General features: G+C 40.5%; 1 non-coding gene across 1 annotated transcript; it reads right to left on the reverse strand.

The window, feature by feature from the left end:
• Positions 1–2,857: 2,857 nt before the first annotated feature.
• Positions 2,858–2,989, reverse strand: LOC115032867. The gene has a single exon (XR_003838525.1). It is a non-coding gene; the product is annotated as a small nucleolar RNA SNORA17 (small nucleolar RNA).
• Positions 2,990–6,517: the final 3,528 nt, after the last annotated feature.

The raw sequence follows: 6,517 nt of genomic DNA on the forward strand, positions 1-6,517 counted from the left end.
TTTTTTCGAGACACGGTTTCTCTGTGTAGCCCGGGCTGTCCTGGAACTCACTTTGTAGACCAGGCTGGCCTCGAACTCAGAAATCCGCCTGCCTCTGTCTTCCAAGTGCTGGGATTAAAGGCGTGTGCCACCACGCCCGGCTTAAATTGTTTTTCTAATGCTTAAATTTTGTTTGTTTTTGTTTTTGCTTTTTTGTTTTTATATATCCTAATTACTAACCATCTGCCAGATTTATGAATGCTTCATGTTCACTTGAAAGATGGTGTCCTTTTTTGTACAGGAGCCGTTTAGTTTCGTAAGATCCCATTTTTTTCAATTGCTGGTCTTAATGCCTGTGCTATCACAGTCCTGGGAAGAACACCTGGTTAAAATGGAGTAAATGAACAGAAGGGATAAATTCAAGTGTCAGATGAGAGGGCAGGCTAAAGAAGGGATATGGGGTGGGATACCGAACCCTAAGGCCTTTTGGAAAAGTAATATGGAAACTTCTTAAAATATATACATATATATGTATTAAAAAACAGTTGAAATTCCTACCCTGTACTCTTGTTTTTTTTTTTTTAATTATATGTAAGTACACTGTAGCTGTCTTCAGACACTCCAGAAGAGAGAGTCAGATCTTGTTACGGATGGTTGTGAACCACCACCATGTGGTTGCTAGGATTTGAACTCTGGGCCTTTGGAAGAGCAGTCGGGTACTCTTACCCACTGAGCCATCTCACCAGCCCCCTACCCTGTACTCTTAATAGATACTATGACTAACATCATCTTACTTAGAAGTCTCTATACAAACTTCCGTTACACATTTTTATTAGTATAACTGAAATTGCTTGTATTCTGTTTGGGAGGCCATCTTTACTTTATGGTCTGTAGATAAACACTATGATCAGCATAAATTGAAATTGATGGATTTTGTTGTTTTTGTTTATTCTTTGAAAGTTTAATAGGGAGGGGGATGGATTAGAGAATGGTAAATTTTATCAAAACATGGTGTACAAAATTCTTAAATAGCTATTATTTTTTTTTTTTAAGTAGAAAAGAAAGAGTTATGAAGGGCGGAGCCCAGAGATGCTCTGGCTATGGTCATACATATGATTCTTGTCTCCATTCTCTCTATTCACCCCAAGTGGCTGCTGTTATTACTTTTCTGTTTCACAGATAACAAGCCAAAACAAATATTAAAAAATAAACATAAATCTAAAAACATTTTATGAACCATAAAGTTAGAACAAAATCGCAAATACAGCAAATTCTGAGCTTGCTGTTGTTTTCTTGTGATTTCTCTGGGAATTTCATGTGAAGTTTCAACTTCTGCCCACTTTAGTATATCATTGTAAAGGTACTGAGGTGTTTGATCTACACTGTTTCCCAAATTTTTGCCTCTGCATCAGTAGTTAATTTTACAAAACTGTTGTTTTGTACTTTCAAATTAGTATTTGGTCCAGTGGATCATCCTAACTCAGCTGCCTTTTCTCAGGAAACTAGAATGCTAACCCTGTTCTTACATATGCTTATTCAATGATTGTCTCTGAATATGCTTATTTGAAAACTTAGAAAATTAAGGTATCAAATCAGAGTAAAAACAGAAGCAGAATCAAAAAATATTTGCTTCAAAGATTTTAATAGCAAACAAGCTTTAGTATGTATAGTTGTAATTAGTTTCACATTAGTTGAATATATTTAGAGAATTCTTAGTTATTTACTGACTTGGTACTTTATAGCTGTAATTTTGCTATTGTTACGAATTGTAACATAAATATCTGATATGTGACCCTCAAGGGGGTCCCAACCCACAGGTTGAGAACTGCTGGTCTAGAAGATAAAGTAGGGATTGTACTAATAAATGACAAAGGTTTATGGTAGAAGCAAGAAAATTAAAGACAAATAAATAGGTCTAATACAGGAAAGAAATTCTTAAAATTCTGCATCTTACTGAGTGCTGTTGTAGCACAATGTCCTTGTCTGTAGGGAAGATCACTAAAGTTCTTCCAGTAAAAAGAAAACCTCACCATATTGTATGTAAGTTAATGTATGCTTATGTTCAAAAGAACCTTAAAGAATACTAACTGGATTTGGAAGTATAAATAAGGGTATCCCATCTGCCATAGCTAGTGAGGGGAGAGGGATGAGGAGGGTATTTCTTCCTCATTTACACCATCACCATGCAGGCTATGAGTGGTAGGGCCAGCTCCCGTGAGGCCAGCTCATCCACAACTCCTACAATGTCAGGCCCTCTCTCCCAAGCACTGCAGCTGCCTAGGGGTGTGATCAGTTCTCCTGTACTTTTACTTCTAGTGCCAGCACTCCCATGAGGCCTAGGTGAGGGGTGGGGCCAGGTCTGCACAGCACTCAGACATTCAGATGTGCCTTTGAAGGCAGCCCTGACCTGGGCTTTGGTGGTAAGAGACCGTAGACCCAGATAATGTCCTCCAGATAGGGAGAACCCCACCATGGTCCCAAGTGGCATCACCAGCTACTCACATCAGGCTGTTCCTAGTCACGACCCCACTAGTCTCTAGTTCTGCCTCTCTTCATTGGGCCCTCATCTTTCTCTTTCTCTTCCATTTCTCTACCACTCACTTGCTCCTCTTAGTGGTGTCTAGGGTCTCTTGAATGTCTGGAGTCATCTTAGGAGTGGTCTCAGGAGTGTTATGTCAGTTCTATGGTGCTAGACAGGGGTCATTGTGGACATGGTCTGGCCCCTGCCCCCTGGGCCTGTATAGCACTGGACTGGTGGTCATCTCAGGCTAGCTCTCTGTTAGGGCTCCATGGCAGAGAGGGGCGTTATGTCTCACCTAGGTCTGCCTTACTCCCTGGTAGCCAACTGAAGGTCATCTCAGGCTCCCTTTTTTCAGGGAGTGTTAGTATACTAATCACTTAGATGTTCACAGGTCAGAACACTGAGCATAACCTTAGCCTGTCTCCTGTCTGCCACCTACAGATGCTTATGTGACACAGCAGCCACACTTGGAGTGCTTCTAGGAGCAGGTGCTACCTTGGACTGGTGGCCAGGCCTTGGTGTTCCCAAACCTTAGGAAACATTATTTATATTGGGCTGCAAACATCCTGAGGGTTTGTGCTGTAAATGTTGCATTTTCTCTTCTAAAGCTCATGTTTATGTCTTGGTACCTACCTGGTAGACTGAATTATTGAAAGGCGACTGAATTATAACATAAACAATGGGCTCATATGTTAATAGATTCACAGTATAATATTGGGAAATGGAGTCTAGGTGGAAGAACTGTGTTATGCAGTATGTCTCGGAATGATGAATCTTGTTCCCAGCCCGTACTTTGTCTGCTTTCTGGCCACCTGAGGTCGTCAGGCTTCCTTCTCCGTGCCTTCCATCATAGTCTACCTTGTCACGGCCCAGAACCAGTTAAGCTACTGACTGTACACTGAAACTAAGCCACACCACACCTTTCATCCTGTAACTTGTTTTGGCCACGGGTTTTGACACAGCAATGAAAACTAAACATACTTTCCCAAACAGTGCCCAAAGACAATTATTAGTCTTGCTGTAGAAGCAATATTCTTATTTTACAAAAATGTAAATATATTAATATCCTGGCAAAGTTAGTCTGGAACAAAAACCATGAGCTCTTCTGCTTAAAAGATGTGAAAAAATTGTGTGACATATTTTCTCCCACTATCACCTCATTTCCCCCTAATGGATTGTTACAATTTATTTAAATACAATGTGCTATATAATTGTATAATCCATTATTTTGCCTTAATATGGAATGACTTGCCAATATCTTATTTTTATAGGAGTATTAGAAAATGGAACCTTTTATGTGCTTATTGTTAGAGAAGTTGCCTTCAAGTCAGTTGCTTATTTATGAAGTTTTACATTGTTTTAAAATGGAAAATTAGATGGGTCTGGTGACAGGAGCCTGTGATTACATCTACTCAGGATGCTGAGGCAGGAGAATTGCAAGCTCAATACTCGGGGGAGCTAGAGAGAGAGAGCTGAAGAACAACCTGGGAAACTTAGCAAAATCCTGTTTCAGAATTAAAAAGAAAAAGTCAAAGTGTTCAGGATGTAGCTCAGTAAGTGGTAGAGTTTCTTCCTGGCACGTGGAAGGCCCTAATTTCAATCTCTAGTACCAAAAAGTAAAAATAGGAAGTCAGCGTATACCATAAAATAAATACCATCTTACTGCATCACAATCATTTACATGTTTATATGTATGTTACATGCTGATAGATACCTGTCAGTTTTGAGAAACCATCTTTCCTCTACTACATGGATTCACCATGGGGCATGAAATTGCTAGACCCAATCTTGAGTTTTCTTGTGACCCTGTCCCACAAATCATGTGTTTTGAGATGGTCATGTGATTTGAAAAACTTAAGGAAAGCTTTGAGAGTGCTTACTCTGATCATGTAGCCTGTGCTCTTCTTTCTTAGTTCGTTTGGTTGCTATGAGAACGTGCTCCACAGACCTTTGAAGCAAGCAGCTTAAATCACAGTAGCCTCAACTGCTACTGTCTGTAGTTCACATTCCCGACAAGACTGCTTTCTAGTCTTGCTCCTAGCCACTGTTCAGCTTGTAAGCAGATCTGAAGGCTAGGATTCTTCTAACGATCAGACTGACCTGAGAACTGACTCCTAATGTCCCTGGCCCAAACCACCTCTAGGATACACAGCATCATAGGATGGTCTTCCTCTCAATTTCCTTCAAAGCCAAACTTACTCTGTGGCATGTCAAGCTACCCAGTGTGCCTCAGGCCTCCTTGCACTCTCTCATAGGCATTTTGCCTAATGAGATTTTTGCATGGTTAGATTTCTACCTCTCAGAAGACTTGACTGACACAGATCACTAAGCGCTGTAAGAGCCAAAAGCGGTGGTGACTGTTTTGACTGTCATATGGAATGAGTAAATTGAAAAACCAAGAGAATGGGGCAGAGAAGTCAGAGAGGTAATGCAACTGACAATATCTGAATTCTGAGTCAGTCTCCAGTTGCATTTCTACAGGTCATAATTTTAAAATTCCTCTTGTGTGAAATCAGAAACATGTACGATCCATGATTTTCTGAATCCCTAGGATGAGGACTTGGCCAGCCACACAGAAGGCACAAAACCCCATCCACTCCACTACCCCCACCCACTAAGCACATACTGTGTGAACAATTCCTATTCTTAAGTAAATCCTTACCCTTACATAGTCTCCTGTAACTTCTATTACTGCTAGATCGTAATAATGTGCAAAGAATGTCCAGTATATAAAGGTATGCCTTCAGACATGAGGTCCATCAGGCAGATCTTTGTTCTGTCCCTCTTAGAATGGAGCCAGGAGTCCATATAATCCATCCTCAGAGAAGAGACCCTCTTAAGCCTGCTTTAAAATGAGAAAAAGCTGCCATTCTTCTCCCTGAAGTCAAGAGCCAGTGTTACACAACACGGATTTGGCTGTTTCTCTTTCAGAGCCAGATTCTCTTATTGAATCAGATGAATATTTCCACCCTGACTGACTCTTTTTTCTTTCTTTTAACAAATAGGAATTTTACAAACACACGCAAAACAACACATTTACCTACTTCCATGCAACTCTGTCTTTCACATTTGCAATGCTTTATTTCCAAACAAAACCCACAGGGACTTTACCATGGTAAGAAACCAAAAGCAGGAACAAACAGGCACAAGTTTTGCTGTAAGCTTCAGGCCATTGTAGCAATTCTGAACAAAACCCAGCAAGGATCTGTGAGAAGTACGTGTTTCTGGGGAAGCATCCAGGCCCCTAGCCGCCATCATGCCTGGGAATTCCTCAGAGCTATTTTAAGCTCAACCACAGGAACATTGATACTTTGGAGCTGAGTCTCAAGACTCAAGTCTGAGTCAGCGTGGGATAGTCCAACCCTGGTATTACAGACATGGATGCCTGATACAGGTTTATGAAGGGAAAAAAAGAAAGAAAGAAAGAAAGAAAAAAAACCTAAAACAATACTGTCCAGCAGCAGGCAGACCATTGTTAACTAACAGGTACTGCAAAAGGTGACCTCAAGACCAGAACAAACACTGAGACTCATCCTAATGAACATTTGACCATTTTCTTTGTTTCTCCATAGAGCTACATCTTCTGTTAGTGAATTATATGGAAGTAAAAACCTCATAGCGAATGAGAATAGCCCTGAGACATACCTGGGTCTATCAGCTAGTCTCAAGCTGAAGTAGAGGCTAAATGTGTCCATCAGTTTGGTAATAGCAATTCCAAAAGGGCACGCAAAGAGAATTTTTCTGGATTAGCATAGAGGCAGTCTCTCTCTCTCTCTCTCTCTCTCTCTCTCTCTCTCTCTCTCTTTCTCTGTGTGTGTGTGTGTGTGTGTTTATGTGTGTGTTTGTGTATGTGTGTGTGTGTAGAGGGGGTATTTACACATTTATTCCGTTGTAGAATTTTTTTTTTATTGTTTGACAAGCATGGTGTATCCATTTCCTCCTTTCAGAAACAATAAACTAAAAACCAAGGAAGGAAGCTATTTATTTTTAAAATTACTCATGAGCTCCGAGGCAGCA

The sequence above is a fragment of the Mus caroli genome, chromosome 12 (assembly GCF_900094665.2).
Source record: "Mus caroli chromosome 12, CAROLI_EIJ_v1.1, whole genome shotgun sequence".
Lineage (NCBI taxonomy): Eukaryota > Metazoa > Chordata > Mammalia > Rodentia > Muridae > Mus > Mus caroli.